The 20227-nt window shown below is 41.3% G+C and overlaps 1 protein-coding gene across 6 annotated transcripts in view; it reads right to left on the bottom strand.

Annotated features, from left to right (window-relative positions):
- Positions 1–11153, bottom strand: part of ZFHX4 (zinc finger homeobox 4) — a 187218-nt gene extending 176065 nt beyond the window's left edge. For 3 of the 6 annotated variants that reach the window (XM_054499233.2, XM_063668920.1, XM_063668923.1), the window contains exon 1: positions 10595–11067. The gene's annotated coding sequence lies outside the window, so the exon portion shown is untranslated. Of the gene's footprint in view, positions 1–8238; positions 8708–10594 lie in introns of those variants that run through there. The other 3 variants (XM_063668921.1, XM_063668918.1, XM_063668922.1) reach the window with 3 other exon arrangements.
- Between the last annotated feature and the right edge of the window lie 9074 nt (positions 11154–20227).

The raw sequence follows: 20227 nt of genomic DNA, 5'->3' as shown, positions 1-20227 counted from the left end.
ATGGAGTGTCTGGAATCCTGAGTTCATGTGGATAGACTAAGGTCTGAATTATTGAAAAACTGTTTCTGTCCTAATTTGCTTCTTTAAAAAAAATGAAGATTCAGAAATGCATTAAATACTGAGAAGCCCCTTAGGACCAAACCAACTTGTAGTGATGGAGTGGCAGATAAAGATGTGGAGGAGCATCCACCTGTCAACCTAGATGCCATACTACTCCTTTCCCCCACCTCTTAGACATATCCATTGCCAAATTCATATCTTTTTCTTGTAGGAGAGAGGGGAAACTCTACTCAATATATCTATGTAGACTTGCTTTATCAAATGCTCTTTAGTTGATCATGACTTTGAAACAAATATTGGGAAAAAACAAAACAGGAACATATGGGTCAGTTATCAGGTCCTGCCCACAATCACTTATTTTAATGTTCACAATACTTTAGTCTTATGTAATCTCTACAACAACCCTGATATACAGATGAGAAAATTGAGGCTCAGGAAGATTAAGTAACTTGGACAAGGGCACCCATAACAGAAATGTAATCCAGGTGTCTTATAGGTTGAATAAGATTCCTATTAAGCATTGGGTTGCCAACAAATGTAGTAGATGTTAAAATACCTAAAATGTAAGTTTAAATAATGTAATTTAAAAAGAAAAAAGAAACCAAAGTACGCAGAATCAAAAAATGTCTGGTCTTAACTAGGTGTCATTCTTTCTGTACATTATGCTGCCTCCAAAACATCACAGCCTTGACTTCATATCCTTTCTTTACACGGAATTGAAGCATTGTTCTTGTTCACACCATGTTTATGATTATGATAAATACATTTTAAGTCACTGAAATCATCAGTATTTTTATGAATCATAGGCTCTTCTTGTCCATTTGGAGCACCTAATCTAACCTCCTACTTAACACAAAAATATGTTTAACAGTCACAATAACAGGAGGCCATCCAGATTCTACTTGTCTCCTTTCGATAACAGAGAGCTCACTCTCTCAGAGAAGACAGGTTATCATGCACATTTTTCCTCCCTCTTCTTCACCATCTCCACAACCTTCATATTCATTCATTCAACAAACCTTTTTCAAATAGCCAATACAGTTGAGTGACCACTGGTCCTAGAGTTAGAATATGTGAATTCTTGTCTCGACATTTTCCTGCCTTGCTGGGTAATCAAAGATAACTTCTCTTTAATCCAGTAGCCCATATTTTAAAACGAGTTAGTTGAACCGAATGATGGTAAGGCCACTTCCCACGCTCTGGCATTTTGGTAATTTCTAGTTGCCTTACCACCCTAGCTGCTCTTTTCTGTTGAGATTATATTGGCCAATTCTTAGAAGATGAAAGAAGTTTAGCCTATGAAGGGAAAACTTCACAAGCTACCACTTCGAATGCATCTAAAGAGGAAAGAGAGGCCTAACATGGAAAGAGGGTAGACGTGTGTGTATGTGTGTGTGTGTGTCTGTCTGTATATACTCTACTGAATAGGAATGTAGGAGTGTTAGGGATGATGAAACACAGTTGTATCCACTAAACCAAAAGAGATGATTAATTCTAATTTTCAATTAATGGGCTCAGGAAATCTTAAGTATTAATTGCATTATTCGAAAATTTATGGTATTTTAAAAACTACTAAGCACTATATTTTTGAAAATCCACATTAGCAAAGTATTTCAGGTTTAATGAAAATACCATGGGAAATGTAATAATGATTGGTCATTTTCAACCTATTCTTCCAAGCAGACAAACTTTAAGATTCCTCAAAAACTTCCCCTTAAGAAGTTATGTTTCATTTTGTTTTTAACAATATAACCAGGTGGCATACACCAGCTCATATGTTTTTGTATTTTAACATTGTTAGAACTATGGATTTCCTTTCTTCTTTCCAGTGAAGGAAAAGAATTTTATGGGCAGTTATAAAATGCATATTTTAACCCAAAAGTCAATTTTCCCTGGTTAAAATGATTTAGACCTGAGTAAATATTTGCAGAGTGATTTCTTTTTTATAGCTAGAACACAATGAAACCTATAAATGTTGTCTTTAGAGGTATGTCCTATAGTGCATACCAGTCAGTAATTATCATCTGAGCACTGTTGTGTCCTCAAGTCAGACAAACACTAGAAATGATCTATTATCTGAATTATGATGCTGGTGTGTGAACCCCTAACCTGAGTGACCAGAACACCTACTCACAACTTTTCTTGGACCATCAGGACATTATGATGTATTAACTAAATCAGTCTGCCCAAATTCTTAAATTGTATTTGTTTATTTTATCCAGTCTCTAGAATGTTAAAGTGGTTAGTTATATTAGAGATAAGTTGCTTACTAAATATGACTTTAGTGCCAAAGCCATTTTTAAGTCGAGTGCATAAACTCAAATATGCCTTAAAGTGGCAAATATTTGATTCTATTCACAAACCTTTAAAAGAAAAGGAGACTAGACAGCAGCCATTCTTGGACTGAGGATTGTATGTCAAATATGAAACCATATCAAACTTTCAAGGCAACTTGTGAACCTCTGAAACTAGGGAATTAACAGAACATCAAGTCCAGCAAGATCACAAGGGGCACAATCCTTATGCAAGAAAATAATGCCATTGAGCCCTCATTAAAAGCCCATTTCGTCTTTAGCCATCAAAGACTGTGAGTGCACTAAGATCTTGGTTATATCATCAGGGATAACTAAAACAAGTGCCAAGAGAAATTGTGCACTTTTAGTTCTCACATGTGTCCATCTGTTCACATATAAACATATATTCTGCTTTCTGTCTGATTTCTAAAATCTCGATATCAGAATACCCTGGGCTTTTGCCCATTTCCTAAGAATGCAGACATCACATAAGCTACTATTAACCCATGTGTGATCCACTTCCATGGTGGCTGGAAAACTGCCAGTTACAACACATGGTGCCTGGTTAACAATGTCTTAAAATATAAATGAATTTATTTTTTAAATTAACACATTTTCTTATGGAAATACCTTAATAAGCCCTTCTGCATGTAAAAGAATAGCCTCCATGTGTTTTTTTTGTTCTTTTAAGACTTTTTTCAAGCATATCATAAAGTTAACCATGAAAGTTTCTGAAACAATCCAGAATTTCTTGACAAATTTTAAAAAGGACTCTAGTAAAAAATTTGGGGGACTATATAACATAGATCAAACAGTTTTCCTTTACAATATACTGTACTCAAGAGTCAACCCTTACACATTAATTTATGTAAAAATACTTGTGATTTCCCAAGTTTCCATCTAACCATCTTAATAGTACCTCAACAACAAAACTGCTAAAGTGATGAGGCAAATGGAAGTTCTAAAATCTAGCAACAAACAAGTTGGGCTAATATCTGATGAAATCTTTTAACCCTCTTCTGAGGCAGCCATTGGTGGATCATTTGTGGTGACCTCAAACCAGAAAGAGCTTGTTTAAAATGTATACATATAAATAATTATCTGCACTGCATTTGATTTACATATGTACAAAAGAACCAATTCCCACCTTTGAAAGAGTCTTAACACTTATGGTATTTTAACTGTCCTAATGATGGTTGAAGAAACATCATTAAGAGTGTTGATCACATTGTCAACTGATAACCAGTTACACCCCTAACTAGTGACAGGGGACCCTACTACAAATGTCTCCAAGAGTGAACTTATAATACCTAGACAGTTTTAAAAAGACTTATCTCTAAATAAAATACACAATACACCTACAAAGCAACATGAAGACTGCATTCAGAACTTTATGAATTAAATCTTAAGAAAATACATCTGTACCCTCTTCTCTCCCTTCCCAGCCACAAAAGCTGATAGACCACTTAAAACACTTAACATTGCCAAAAGTCAGATTACACAACTCTTTCCCAAGTGAAGTGTTTCACCAATTGAGATAGTTATTTATAGCCGATGGGGAAAAAAACAGGCACCTTATATTCCATCATTAACTGAATTAAATATCCACACCATACTATTGGCTCTTCTGAAATAATTGTTTTTGCCCGCAAAGTGCTGGGAATTCCTGATACCCAATAGTCAATATTTGGCTAGCCTGGCATGTTTCTGAAACTCTTCTATATACAAACCTCTGTTGATCATCTTCTAGCTGCACTATTGTCATACACATTATGTCCCAATGATGATGAAAACACAGCATCTTATAAAGTTGCTGAAATCTGAGCCCCTGCTTGTTTTCTCAAGTCTTGGACAAACATAACTTTAGAGACAGCGGAGCATAGACATAAAGAAAGAGAAGCCTGCATTTTCATCTTCCTTTCATCTTAGTCATTCAGTCAGCCATTCAGGACCCTATTCAACAGAGCTTTTCATTATGCAAAAAAATGCTAATCCTTTTCCGATGCTTTCACACTTGTATAAACCGCCATTCCTTCAACTGAAAAGCAATTATATCAGTTTACCTTTCTGTCAAAAACAGGATTAATATTCCAATAACAGAATCTCTTTTCTTTTCCTATCTTTTTGCTTTAGGAAACCAGAGATTATTAGTAGAGGCATCCTTAGAACAAGAATCCATTATTTTAAATATGATTATGTTAACCAATGGGTGGAAAAGGGAGAAGAAGAAGAAGAAAAAGTCCTTCAGTTACTGCAGAAACTCTTTTCTGTGACAGAAGTGACCTTCCTTTTACAGATGCCCAAAAAGAATGAGACTCACTCTGGTCTATTAATCAGAAACAAATTATGAAAGAATGTAGCTGGACTGGTTGACACTATCCCGTCTTGGGAGACTCAGTAACAGCCTAGTAACAATGTCCTCTTCATGGGTAATGAACAGCCATGACAAATGGGGCAGAGAAACTATTTATTTGCATATGCAAATTCTCACACAAGGGAAACATGTACAAACAAGTGTCATTGTAAGGTGGATTAGGCAAACAACGCTTTCTTTTTAGGACATTCTGCAGCCCAGAACATTAGTCAGCACAATTAAACCAGTCTCCATGGAGACTAATGAAATTTCACCACGGTATGAGTTAAATTAGATAGCTAGTTATGTGTTTCCACAATCCAACTTGAAATCCATTATTGTTTCAGAACAATACTGCAATTGTGCCTAGCTGATCTTTGCCAGCTCAACAAGCTCCTAAGTTGACAATTTGCATATGTTAATATAATTAAGCACTAATTACATGAAACTTGTACATATTCACATGCACTTTCCCTGGGCGCTTCTCAGTTTGAACCTTGGCCAAGTCTTTAACCCTTAGAGTGGTCTTAGAAGGGGGGGAAACCCTCTCCCTGTGGGTACAGCCCTTAGGCAGACACAGAAAGGCTCCTCATTTATAAACACAAAGCTTAACCTGGCTTCTCATATTTCTAACAACAATGACAGAACATATTTTGTGAGAGTGCTAGAGACCAGGGATAAGGAAAATGAAGAGAGGGGGATGGATTAGTCTTTAAAGACTCATAACGAGTATCTTCTCAAAGGAAGGCAAGAACATTCATTTCAAGAAAATGTTAAGAAAGAATTTGTTCTCATTGACATTGTCGAACCTTGGGAGATGAACATGGTTTGACAACAGCAAAAATAGCAAGTAGGAAAGGGAAAAGGAGTCAGCAGCACCTAATGAGCTTTACATAAATATATGCAGAGGCAATTAAGCAATGTTAATTACTATGACAGCAGTTAATTGAATATAATTAGATATTTTAAGCCACTGAATAAAGCATAGTTAAGATTAATTTTATTGAGATTAATTGTAAATAAGGATAAATTAACGCTGTGTTTTGACAGGCATAAAAAGTAGTTCTGCAAATTAAGCAGAAGCGTGGCCACCAGTCCAAAAATCATATATTATTTTAATGTCACACCTCAGAATCATCTCCTCAATAAACATGACTTTTCAAACCCAAACAGACAGGAATCTTGAAGAAAAACAAACAGCTTGCAGAGATTAAAGAGCCTTTTGTCCTTTTTCATGTGCATTTCTTTTAACAGACTAAATTAAGCGAGTCTGGTGTACGTTTTTTAGGAAGGAACATTTCACACTGAATGGAAAAAATGTTCTATCACATATGAAATTCGTGCAGCTGTGCGGAACTTGGTCCAGAGGGTTTAAGACCATAAAACACCACCAAATGATAGACAGTAGGCCTTCCCAAGATTATGTGATAAAGTCACAATCTTTTATTTTGACCTCTCTCCAGATTTCTGCTTTGTATTCTTTCCAGTCAAGTCACATATTTTCTTTCGTAATTTTCTTTCTCTAAGAGGATAAAAAGAAACGTTGCACCTACTAAGTGCTAGAAACAAAATGTAAGAGGAATTGAAGAAGGCCTCATTTAACATAGATCAGCTAAGTCATTCAGCCACAAAATGCAATGATAGCTATAACAACAATGTATGCAAATGACACCTCTTGATTATTACTCTCATAAAGAATGGTTTCTGAAAATATTTCTTAGGAAAATATTGCTAATTGAAAAATCCTCTGCCCCAATACTTTCACACCAAGCTAATTCATGCACACTCTTTAAGAAAATTAACACAGTCCTCAAGAAAGCTGAACAAATCACTAATAAGAAAGGAGCTTCAATTGATTTTGAAATAAATCAATAGGTGATTAACATAATATTTTTAAAGCAGCACAATGTCCATATGTATTACATAAACATATATATTATATTTTCAATACCTTTTAGTTCTTAATCGAACAACGGCTTTACACTATTGAGCCTGGGTCTACACTGCCTCACAACTTCTTTAGGATGTCTTTAGTCTTTATAACGAAAATCCTAAAATGGTCTATGAAACAAGACTACGACCAGCCATTCTGCAGTGAAAGATTTTAAATCATCCAGCCTCTTCTAATAGACTTGAGACTTATTGAGGTAGAAACCATAAAAAATGAAGAAGGGAAATTTAATCCCTGAAATATTGATTTGCACATTAATATCATATAGGCAGAGGGCAATTTGGCTTCGTGGAAATGACACATTGTCGACCCTTGGCGAAGTCAGAGCCAATCTAACTGCTGAACATGTCTGAATCTCAAGAGTTATTAAGGGCTTCCCTTTTTGCCTTTATGACTTTTCTTCAGCCTACCAATGCAATCTTAAATGTATTATCTTTAAGAAATAATTGTAAAACCTCAGGGGTTTTCCAGTTAATGGAAGGGAGGCCAAACCACATCAGATTCTGAAATGCAACATTAAACCCTTGCAATCAACAAAACCACCTCAATTCTCATCCATCCAGTGCAGGATCTAATATTGTTATTAGAGATAATCAAATTTCATTGTGTAAATTTAGGCTCATGGTCAGAATGGAAGCAGTAAATTCTGCAATATTAAACAGTGATTTTCTCAACCTTCTTTATGTTTTCCTTTGCTCGTGAAGAATCTTTTAAAATAATCCAACTAGCTCAAAATTAATGAACAGATTTGGGCTCATCTGCTAAAAACTGCAAAAGATTACAAAAGCGCTGAACATGTTTGCCTCATTTTTAACTTTAAGTGGCAACTTTCACTTCATAGAACCAGAGTCCACTATCCCTGTCTAACCCCACAGTTGGTGCTATTGCTTTGACTTACACAGCTGGTTTACCTGACCTTTCTTTGTTCCTTGGGTACATTTCACTTTTCAGATTTATGATATTTCTCCCATATTTCATTGACCCTATCTTCATTGCCATAAACATGAAAACACCTAAATATGAGTTTACTTTTTTAAAAATCCAAAATCAACCAGCAACTGAACAAAAACACAGTGGTGCTCTCCCCAGTTTATGCCATAAATATTAAAACCATTTAAAAAAATAACTGTATAAACCTTATGATCCCCACACTGAAGCCAGGTGCAAGAGGTTAAAACAGCTGGCTAGCCGTCTTTTATTTTTGTGTGCCTTCCTGCTGATTGAAACCACAAACCTTGAAAACTATAAAATATTCCCTTAAGAATTTTTTTTTTTTAAGATGAGGAAGGAAAAAAGAAAACCTTCATTCTCTTTAATATGCTCTTCAGTGGAAAAGGAAAACTCCAAAACACAGTCAGTCACAGAGGTAGTGAAATAATTCCGAATATCTCCTTTCTGTTTTATTTAAACCATCCTTTTCAGCAATTTCTATACACAATTGTTTTTAGTCTTCAGTTAGTAAAGAAGAAACAGAAAAAAAAAAAAAAAAAAACCAGAAAGAAAGTCTGAGCTTGCTCTGTCAGTTTTGCCAGTAAATACAAAGTAAAACAAGTGTTGATGGCACCGAGAGTGTTACATACCCGGGCTGTGTTTTTGCATTGCTCTCAATGGAAGCGATCGATGCCCGTGTCACTGTCGCGTCCCAATCGCAGCCAAGTCTCAGCCTTAATCTAAGCAACACCCGAAAAGGCAGCGGCAGCCACAGCCTCTCTCTCACTCTTCCATCCATCCACCCAACTAAAAATATAATACTACATATGAGCTTTAACCACTCCACGTTTATAGGGATCAAGCCACTGAAAATCCAGGAGAACACAATAAAAAAAAAAAAAAACCCTCCTCTGTCTCTTGTCTCTTCTCTCTCTCCCTCTCTCTCTCTCTCCCTCTCTCTCCCCCCCCCCTTCCTCTCTCCTCTCTGTCTCTCCTTTTGCCATCTACATGATCCTTGATTAAACATGGAACAGAGTTAATAAAAAGGGTGGGGGGGAGGACTCAAAGAGAGGAAATGCAACTGTCAGAAATCAGGACGGCCAGATATCCTGGTGAACCTGCCTCTGTCTGAGTCAGTGTCAATCCACCATCTTCTGCCAGTGAACTTGTCTTTGGGTTTTTGTTTGGTGTGTGTGTGGGGGGGGGATGTTGTTGTGTGTGTGTGTGTGTGTGTGTGTGTATGCGTGTGTGTGCTTTTTTTGGAAGGGGGGAGGGGAAAGACAAGGTGGGGGCCGGAGGTTGGGGGGAGAGTAGGGAGAATGTGTGTCTGTGAGTGTGTGTTGAGTGTGAGTGTGTCTCTGTGTGTGTAGGGGTCGAGGTGGGGGGGGGGGGTCCGTGTTTGCGATCTGAACCTTTGGTACCTACAAGGAGGGTGTATCACCGAACGGTAGCTAAAACCTCACCAGAACCGCGCGGAAGTGAGAAGTCGCGGCCAAAGGCGCCCGCAGAAGCCTCCTCTCTGGGCCGGACCCCAGCCCGAGCGGCCGAAAGGAGCCCCCCGCCCGGATCACAGGTAACAAAAGAAATAGAAACCAGTGCACCGTCTTCTAGGGGAAGGGAATTAGGATAGGGAACCTTCTGTAACTTGGAAATCGGCAGAGAAACTTTATACAATTCCATGAGAAATTTTATTATTTTTTTCTGATAGAAAAGAGGAGCGAGAAGGGGGTTGGGGCTGGATAGAAGTAGAAAGAAGGAGAGACCTGGCGCATTCCAGCCCCTTTTCCCTTAGCTGCTCCCAGCCAGAAGGCGCACTTGATGCTTGGAGAAGCGAAGGAGGTGAAGTTCATTTGTAGGCATGGAACCCTTTTAGGGGGGCCGAAGAACGAATCGGTTCTCACAGCCGAACACAGCCACTCAATACACACACACACACACACGCACACGCACACACCCCTTGCCCTTTGCTAAAAAGAAAGGAAAAGATTCTTGACCCCAAGCCGCGGGCGTCTATCCGCTGGTCTAACGCACACCCGGCGGCGTTCCGTTCGGAGCAAGCAGCCGCCACCTCCCGGGTCCCTGGCCCAGAGGCCGGGCGATCCCGCCTCCTAACGGACCTGCCTTCCCTCCGCGGCGCCCGCGCCCGCGCCGCCGAGAGCAGCCCTCGGTAGTGCCCGCCGCGCCCGCTCCGGTGGGCGGGTGTCTACCTGCAGCCCCAGCCCCAGCGTTCACCCCAGCCTCTTGGAATCCCCTCCTCAGAGCTCACGAACCCCCGGGCCTCCGCCAGCACCGCACACTAAGCGACCTTCGGGGAACTTGAGAAGGGGAAGAGGGGCGGGTGGTAAAAGGAGGAAGAAAAACGAGGCTGAAGAAGGTGGGGTGGGGGGTGGAGGATAAAGCCGGGAAAGAGCAGGGAGAGAGGGGCTCCCAGCCCCACCGACCAACGTCCAAACTTTCAGAGGATGAATGCGGAGGACCAGTCATCCCGATCGGGGTGCAGGGGCGCGGGGTGAGCAGGGACCCCTGGCAGTGCCCGCGCCGCTGCGGAGCTGACAGCTTCCCCCAGCCACTAGAATGCCCCGGGCTCGCGGGGAAGGCAAAACCCGAAAAGACAGGGAAAAGGAGAGAAAACTGCCCGAGCAAACGTAGATGATCCTCTGCCACTTAATCCAAAAGTTAAATCCCGAAAAACGCAGCCCCCCTAAAGAAAGTGGAAAATCAGGTCCCTCAGTGCCCCCTCCCTCCCTCAGCGGAGCAAAACCTTGAGCCAAAAAAAAGGGGAAAGAGAGAGAAAAGGGGGGCAGAGCGGAAGAGATGGTCGGGATGAGGGGATGTGTGCGAGAGCGAGCAGGAGCGAGCGAGCTAGGGGCAGAGAGGAAGAGAGGCGGAGAGGGAGAGAGAGGGAGCGAAATATCAAAGATTGTGCAAGATCAGGCTGGAAAGATAATCGATACTCGACCTAAATTTAACACAAACTACTCAATAAAAGTTAAAGAAAAAACTTACTTTCCATTTCCCCTGCAGTTCCTACTCGATCTTCGCCTCTTTTTTGTTTTGCTTTTATTTTACTTACAGCTGATCACATCCAAGTAAAACGAGAGGGTTCATTAAAAAAATAAAAAAAATAAAAAATAATCCTCGAACTTTATTGGGTGAAAATAAAAACGCTGGAGCAGAAAGTGGGGGGCATGGAGCGGTCCTCGGGGGTCCGGGAGGAGTTAAAGCATGTGCCGACCGCGGTCTCGCTGTTTGGTTGTGAAGGGGTTGGGAAAAGGAGGAAAGGAAATGAAAATCCGATATGTCTTTATTCTGCTAATTATTATCGTTTTAGCCCTGTTTAAAAAAATGGCTGATTAAGTTGAGTGCGCATGTCTTTGTGTGTCTATTCCCGATATGCACTCTGGGAATGAGAGAGGAGAGCGAGGGAGAGGGAGAGGGAGAGGGGGGAGAGAGAGGTGTAATTAGTGAGGTGATCAACATTCCCCAGACTGCAAATGACGCGCAGCCCGGACTCAGAGCAGCTTCGGAGCCTCACGGCTTCCAAAGCTCCCAGCGCTGCGGCTGGAGCCCCGGATGCGGCGACCGCGGAGAGGACAGGGGATGGGGACCTCCGGGGCTCGCACCCCACGCGCCCCTGCGCGCGACTCCCAAACTTCATTAGACACACACACGCTCTTACACACAAACACAGACACACACAGAGCAAGAAGGGGAAGGAAATAAAACACAGATACCGCCAAAGCATGGCCCTTTAACCATTCGAGATTTTTTATTTTAATGAGGCAAAGTAATTATTATCGGACCAGAGATTTGTTTACTAGGGAGCTTTAAGCAGAAATATGAGTTAGGGTAATGAAGAGCTTTTCTCTGCCTACTTTATTCTGCTGTGCACATGAACGCACTTTAATGGCGAAATGCGGGGGCCTGAGCAAATATGCAGATATATGTAAATAAAGGGTGCCTGGCTGTGTGCAAACACCGCTCAGCCCAGCCTATTTCAAAGGAGGAATTGCACTCTGGATCCTTAGGCACTCTATTTAAACACGTATCCTTCACTTGTATACGCAGGAGAGAAAACCCAGGGTATGGGAGATGGAAGCGGTTAGTCAAAGAAAACTTCCAAATGAGAATAAGTGACGGTTGCAAGAATGATGGGGGGGTGGGGTACAGTTCTAGCCTTTATGTAATATTCTTGAATATTTTATCAGAATTGCATAAGTTCAATGTAATAACTTTAAGAAGACTTAGAAAAGAAAAACCTTTCATCTTTTGAGTCTGTTGAGTTATCTTTCTTGAAGCACATTATGATGAATTTTAAAACCCCACTACAGATCTCATTAGAATGAAATATACTTGGTATTTTCTGGTGCAAAATTTAAGGTGGCTGATTCTCATTTGAAAATCTAATTATCTCTTTCCAATATTACAGATGTGAATATGAGTGACACTTTCTTTAAAATATAATTAACTAAAACTAGGAATAGACATACTTTTAAATACCCCCTACTGAATTTGGAATATATATATATAATATATATATATATGCATTGCTATTCAGCATCTTGATGCACTTCGCGCTATTATACTACAGGTCACAGGTAGACACCATCTATGTAATATTTCAAAAATAGGAATTCTAAAGAGAAAGTAAGAATAACAAATCAAATGAGCTAAAAACAGGAAATACTTGCAATGTCCAGCTTCCTGGACAGGTGATGTGTCAGCTGCCTTTGAGTTGACAGGCCTTTGAAGTTCTGGATCGCCAGGATCTGCTTCAAAACCTTGTCTTAGGCCTTAAGCACCAAATCTACCAAATACCAACAGAAAGGTTTATCGCACAAGTATTTGGAACAACAGAGACTGCAAAAATGCATCTTTCCAGGCCAAAAACCTTGCGTTATCAGGGAACGTTTGGAAAATCCTAGGACTGATGCAAATGGATTAAAAACCAAACAAAACACCTGGGAGGATAAAAGCACAGTCCTCAAAAAAGCAGACCTAGGCCCAGATCAGGAAAGCTGGTTGCCTTCAGCAGCTGGCTAAAGTTACAATGAAAGTCCAGAGGCATGGAGTGGAGAAAAATAAACCCTAGATATGGTCTTTATTAAGAGAAAAAAGCAAATCACCACCTTAGGGATCCAGAATCAGTTCAGGTACTAGTGTTTTAGAAACCAAGGCTACTAAATGTTAACAGAAAGAAAATCATCTGTCTCTCCAAAGACTTTATTCGATTTTAAACTTCTTTGGGAAGAAATTTGTTGAAAGTGGAAAGCTTTCTAACATTTTAAAGTTACTTTGTTTACAGCCCCACCTTTACACAGCAATTGTATCACCAATTTGCTAGCAGTATCTGATTGCACCTCAGTGGGGCTTATCCATATGCCTTAAGAAACATACATGCACACAGGGGTAACATTTAAATTCTCTGCAACTTGTAAGTGAAAAAGGTGTTTATGTAGCGTTACTGTTTACTGAAAAACACCCCAGAGAGCAAAATTTCTGGCTTTAAAAAAACTACTTGAGGTGTGTGCATGGGGAAGGGGAGTGGGAGCTTTTAAAGAGACTGAGGGGAAATGAAGGCAGGGAAACTTTCAGGTTCAAATCAGAAAAGATCAAGCCCTTTGCGGGAGAGGGCTCCACGTACAAGCTCACTGATGGAAAAACCATTTCCTGCGACTTCAGACGGGTAAATGCATATGATGAAGGAAACACCTGAGAACAATAAGTCTGTTTCAGGCTCAGGTGAAGAAAGAGGTCTATTTCTGGCATGGAAGAATAGGGAAATGATGATCATTTCGTTTTCAAGTTCTTTATTTCTTTTGCCTTTTTCTCCCTAAAACATCAATAACATTAATGTCATTAATGTCAAAACAGCAAACGTCAAATCAAGAAAACCATTAAAAAAAAATTAGTGGCTATTTCTCCTCTACACCTCCCCCCCGTCTTTTCTTGGAAAATACAACTGTGTGTATCCGTGTGTGTGTGTGTGTGTGTGTGTGTGTGTCTGGTGGTGGGGGGCGGTTATTGATTTCTAAGTAAGGAAACAAAAGAGGATTTGTAAGGGGTGCCCACTTTATCGACCCCTTCTTTTGCTGGCGAGAATTCTCCTCCTAACGTGTGTGTGTTGTTGTTGTTGTTTACCATCTCTTTCTCGTTTTCTTTCACCTTTTCCCTAAGAAGAGAGGCTGGAGGTGAGAGTCGGGGGTTAATGGGCTGAGGGAAGGGGCAGAGAGGTTCTAGCGCAGAGTCAAGAGTTTCCTCCAGGGCTTGGCCTCGGAGCGCGCCAGCGTGAGGAGGGCTGTTGGGCTGAAGCGGCGGCGGGACTGCGCGGGGTGGGCCCCGGGGCGCGGAGCGCGGAGCGTGGCGCCGCTGGCAGGGGCGCGGGGAGGCGTGCGAGCCTGAGCCCAGCCCGCGGGCCGCTATGGGGCGCGAGCGCGATCCGAGCGGCTGGACCTGGCTGCGCCGCTGTGCCGCTGTGCCGCGGCCGCTTGCGCCCTACTTCTGGGCTCCCAGCGCCAGGAAACCCAGCTGCTCCTCTCGGGTCTCCGCGGACGCCTTTGACCCTGACTCCCACTCCCTGCCCCACCCCCATTCCACTGTCCCTAAACTCTGCGCGAACCCGCCGCCGCCCTCACGGAACGTTGGGCCACTTTTTATTTCAAAGTGAAAGGAGCAGAGGTTTCCCTGCCGCTCCGAGAACTTTCCCTAGATCCTCTTCAACACTTTACAGGGTAACCCCAGCCCAGCCACATCCACTGCAGAGCACTCGGACCCTGACATTGAGCACCGAGTTAGGGGAGAACCAAAAAGGACTACCAGGTGGTTAGGTGTTGAGTGTTGGAGGCAAGGAGTAATTAACATTGAGACAAAAGGTAATTTCCACTTCTAGACTTTTTCTTCGGCGTATTTTATTTCCCACATCCACTCCGAGGACACTCTTCACAATCGGTCTAATGAGTTTTCAGCTGTTTGTTCTGTCTTTCTCCCACCCTGTCCTCACCTATTCGCTAATAAATACCCCACCTCCCTCTCCCCAATGTCCCTCCAGCTCAAGAACAACTCCAGCCCAAGGGAAAAAAGGTTTCCAGTCTTTTGACCGCGCTTCCGGGGTCTATAGATGAGCTCAGTTTGAAATGAGGTATTACAAGATTTCAGCGTTAGGAACTCTTTATATCACCACAGACACTTTAAGATCCTCAGCCCCCCTCCTCCTTTTCTCTTTTTGTTGGGTCCTCTCCACCCGGGGGCTATTTAACAAAAGCAGTGTGTTAACTAACATTTTTGTTTAAGTTAGCAACCCCTTTCCAAAACACACTTAAGCCTGATACCAATATTTGTCACTGTGTGTGTAGGGGGGCGAGGAGAGTGACAGGGTTGGGGAGTATTTGTGTAAGGGAGGGATGTGAAGTTGACAATGAATGGAAAGGTGCAGGGCTTGTTTGGGAAGGTGTCATAAACACATTATATTTACAGTAAAATAATTCAAGAAATAGTGGGGTGTATGTGTCTGTGTGGCTCTGTGTGTGATGAGGGAGCCAAAGCTTTCTATACAGAACAAGGTATATATTTTTAAAGAACTAACAAAAAAGGGGGATTTAAAATATGACCTAACATTGAGAATGCACACTCTCTTTGATGGAGGGAGTGAGCTAGAGGAAATCAAATTCAAAAGGGAAAGGCATTTTGAGTGTGTATATAGGTGTGTAGTATTTGTGGGCAGTTAAATTCCTCCCTGAATCCCTCCCCTCCTCCAGCTACACTCTCATCTCCTTTATGGTCTTCTTCTTTTTCTTAAAAAACATAGAATTGTCCCCCTTTTGTTCCCGGGTCTCTGTCTCTGCACCTCTATATCCATGTGTATTTCTCTATTCCTGGACTTTAGTCCAGGAATAGAGTCCTGGACTAAAGTCCATTTTTGGCTTTTAGTTTGGAGTAAATGTTTTAGCTTTTTTTCTTTTTTTCCTTGGGGATTCTGACCTTTTAGGGGGCAGGGGAGTCATTATGTAGAGTTAGACACAGGTAAAGAAAGGAAGGGGGAAAGAGGGAGGGGCTAGAGGGTTTGAGGAAGGAAGAATTAAGGGAGGAGAGGTGGGAAAGGGAGAAGAAAGAAAAGTCAGATGCCCTCTGGCCTTTCAGAGGTCAGAGCTCAGACAGTGCTGTGACCTCTTTTCCCTCTAGGCAACCAGCCCAGTGTTTATAAACAAATCAGACAGGACTCTCCCCAAACAATAGCAGTTCACTAACTTCATAAGCACTTCCACAGCACTTATGCAAATTAATGAGGACCCCTTATCACCTTCCTCCCCCCAACACACATACATGTTCACACCACCAAAAACCAAGATCACAATCACACCCTCCTCAAATATATATGGAGATATTTCCAGCAAGAGTATCCAAAGAAAATGTTACATTCTGTCTGGGGAAGAGCTCCAAGACATGATCCAAATGGGAAAGGATAGACAAATAGAGAGAGAGAAGATACAGACAGACACACACACACAGACAGAATAACTAATTTCATTGAGCAGAAGATAAAGTGATATTTTAGACCTAAAAGCATCTATATCTAGTCAATGAAATGCTGTATAGACAATATACTAAACTCTGGCCACCAAATAAAATTATTTTAAAACGACATTGCATTCATCCAAACACCCACATTTCTAAGACAAATGTGCAGATATTTACAGCTGAAGAAAAGCCACCACCACTGTATGCAATGTCCCTAAATATTAGACACAAGAGCACTATTAAATCCTACAGCAAACAAAACAGCCCATCTGATCTAAGTTACAAAATGTATAATTATTTCTATCTTTAATTACAAAAGACAACTAGCAGAAACTAAATGAATCAAAGATTTTGAAAGAAAATGTGGCTTGCCAAGATACAGGAATGGTAGTTTTACATTAAATTATAACCAAAACACCAATTCAGAAATAAATGACAAGATAGAAAAAGAAGGTGAAAGCAAAAAAAAAAAAAAAAAAAAAAAAATGCATTAAATGATTTTCAAACTTTTGCTTTAAAATGATTATCAGTTAAAGTCTAAGAGAAAAAGGTTAAAGAAAATATACCTCAGAGCAAAAAGATCATCTCCTTTTCTTCTTTGTCTATCAGTCCCCTGTTAAAGCATATGGAAAATGTTTTCAAAATGCCCAGATTTGGCACATTGTCATTGCAAAGAGGAGTGCAGTGATGCTGTTAGAGAAAATGGGAAATAAATTCAGGATTGGGTGCTGCCTCCTTCAATGCGGATTTATCTAAGTTTAATTTAATATTCTACAATCACTGAATGATCGCATATAATTCACCAAGATTTTAAAGGGCTTTATTTAAATACCTTGAACAATAAGAGAATGAAATTTAAACCATTTCAGCCATTGCTTATATTTTTTGTTTATTTTCCTATTAGGAGAAATTTAAGTGGCAATTTCTAATAATAAAAGGAAAAACGATGAAGATTTAGGTTTTTTTTTTTTTTAAGGGAGAGTGTTAAAGGAAAGCATTAGCTTTATTAAAATCATTCTGAACGTAAAATCAAAAAGCAGAAAATGGTTGTTTGTAAAACACTAAACCTTTAATCGATTTTATTGGCATTCCGATCGATTAGATAAACGGAAACCTATAGCAAACATCAAAGCATTTAAAACATTTTCTCTATCTCATTTATAAACAAAACTTTTCTTTTCAGCAGAAAAAAATGATTATCAAACGACTAACAGGAAATTCTTCAGATATCAAATTACGATAATAAAATTATTTCCACATGGAAAGGGATAATGACAATGATGATAGTAATTACAATAATGAATAATTCAACAACCCTTTGACATGTATGGAAGAACCTCAGCAGAAACGGGTGTTTGAAGGGGGGCTACTTTAAAATAAATACTTTATTTTTAAAGGAATATTTTAAGAGACAACTCGAGGGCGGTTGCTTAGGTGTGCCTGCCGAACTAGTGTTGATTTCCCTGCAGATGTAAAGGAGTCGATTTCTTTGCCGGCGGTTCCCTTCCAAATTGAGTTACTTCTTATAAGCAAAATTAATATGCAAACAAGAGTGAGCCCTACCAGATTTACAAACTAGTGTCTGAACTTGTCTTCTACCTATTCTTAAAGGTGATTCCCAAATTATAGAGAGGGCGAGGACTAGACTCTCCAAACCTGAAGTGAAGGAAAACGATTTATTTGGAGAGGTGAAAACTGCTGTCCGGAGAAATGCAGCCATTAGAGCTTATGGCATTCTAGCTGTGGCGGCAAGAGGAAGTGTTGCTGTAACGGGTATTATGTTTATTTGTTAAAGAAAATCAATGGAAGTGGCTGTAAAGTAGTTAGTGAGGCGTGTGTTTGGGACTCGCGGGGAATCGTGACTCCGGTAAGCTGGCCGAGCAGCCCTTCTCATTGCCAGCAAAGTCCCTGCGTCGCCCGGAGCCGGGGCGCGGACCTCGCGGCACCTGGCTTCGCGCTCGTCGGTCCTGCCCCGCGCTGCTCTGGTTGACCGCCTGTCTACACAATCTTCTGCCCTCTATGTCCGAAGTCCTAGCAATTGCTCCCTGACTCGGGCTCCTTCCAATTGACTGTGGTTGTGTTCCCACGCCCCGCCTCAGCAGCACACACCTTTTTCCTCTTTTTCTCTTAGGGATTCTTGTCGTTTCCTCCTTTCCTTACGCTGGGAGCCTGAACTTCTGTTCCTTTCCTTCTCCTGGAATCTCTCTGAATCTCCCAGTCCCCTTGGTGAATCTCGGACTATTTCTTTCCTTCCCTGCCCCTCCCCCATTTCTCTCTCCTGCCATTTATTTAGCACCCGGGTCTTCTTACCCTCGCACTTCTATCCTCTCCTCCAGACATTCCAGAGAGTTCTCATCACACCAGAATGCGCTTTTTTTCTCCTCCTACTACTCCCTTTGGATTGGGGAGTAAAGGGGGATTTCGAGTTGAACTCCCAGGGGTTTTATTCTATTCTTTTAACAGCTTTACTTTCCCTTTTCTTCTTTGCATAACCTTCACCTACCTACTAATTTATAACAGAAGCGGTTTCTTTCCCTTTCATTTCCTAGTTTACAATTTCCGTCTGGGGTTGTGCATTGCACATGCACTCTCTGACTTCCCCGCCCCCGCTCCCCCCGCCCCACCAGCCTTCGTCCAAGGCAACTATTTTCTTATACTCGGTTGCCGTCTAATTGCACTTTCTTTTCTCGGAGTTAAGTTAGTTTCCACGATATAAAGTTCACCGTACAGCGCCTTTGCATCTGTCAAATTATTTCGTTGCCCAAATGAACGGTAGGGTGTGGGGGGAAATGTATCAACCACTTAGGTCCCTTTTAACACCTTTTTACTCTCGCTCCCACCACCCACTCCAGTAATGTCTAATGTGAATAGTAACGAATTCTGGAAGACGTTTCCTCTCAGCGCGTGCTGATTGCTCATGAGTTATTCCTGAGCGGGTCTCAAAGCCCTCACTTGTATCTTCTGACTTCGAGTGATCACCATTTCAACCGTCCACCCTTTCTTCTCTTTCCCTCACTGGAAGCCCTGACTGCGGGAGGGGGACGCAGCCTAAAGACCTCGTACTCTTGCTTCTTGTTTCTAGCTGCTGCAGCTGCCGCTGAAATTCGCTGTGGCCGCTGCCTCTTCCCGCTTTAATCCCAGACCTCCAGTCATTGGGCAGCTCCTCAGAGGCAAGAAGTCAACACCATGGCAACCCGACAAGCCTATCAAATCACCGGCTGGCGTGACAGCAGCAACACTGCAGGCAGGAGTGGGCTGGGCGGAAGAGCAGAGTGGCCACTGCGCTCAGGTACACAGTCTGGGAGTGGACAGCAGCTGCTGATCTCCACGTTCTGGCTACACATATGTGCACCACCCAGTCCATACCCCTACCTTATGTGCCCTGGTAGGTTCTGGAGGAGAAGGGGGAGGAGGAGAAGGAGAGATACATATAGGCTTGGAGGAACAGGAACCGCAGAAAAGAGTTTTAAACTAAAAGGAATCCAAGTCTTAGAACTGTAAACTAAAGATGTCTTGTGCCCCAGCAGTCTATGAAAACAAGCAATAGGCTCAAAACTAAATGGAAGGAGTTTACACAAACAAGGTGTGTGTGTGTGTGTGTGTGTGTTTGCCAGTTCTGTTATTTGTTTGAACATTAATGCAACATTCTGTTCTGGAGCTCCAAAAAGATAAAGGAAGATGTTGCTCTGTAGTTCCAAAAGGATAAAGGAAGATGTTGCATTTAAAAAATTTCTTGTCTGCCACTGTTGGAGTCTGCTCAACTTTAATTTCAGCTATGGTAATGGTAATTGACTTCCCTGAAGATGACCTAAACTTTACCTGAAACCGTTTTTGCCTTGTTCTTTCATAAAAGGTGTGTTGCGTATAATGTGTGTTCTAGATCTTGATTTCATAAAGAGAAGAAAGAGAGGACATCAGGAAATGTGTGTATTCCTCTAAGGTCTACGTGGCCTTTGTATTTCCTCATTTTCCTTAAGAAAAGTTGAATTAGGCAGATGGAGGAAGATGGGCATTTCACTAACATTTCAGAGCATTGTGTAAATTACCATGAGATAGATTGGAATTGCATTGTTCTTTTTTATTTTAAAAGCAAACAATATTTTTGAGAAACACACAACATATTTC

The sequence above is a fragment of the Pongo pygmaeus genome, chromosome 7 (genome assembly GCF_028885625.2).
Source record: "Pongo pygmaeus isolate AG05252 chromosome 7, NHGRI_mPonPyg2-v2.0_pri, whole genome shotgun sequence".
NCBI lineage: Eukaryota > Metazoa > Chordata > Mammalia > Primates > Hominidae > Pongo > Pongo pygmaeus.
Note: the sequence above shows the minus strand (reverse complement) of the source record. Positions and strands in the feature narration are given on the sequence as shown.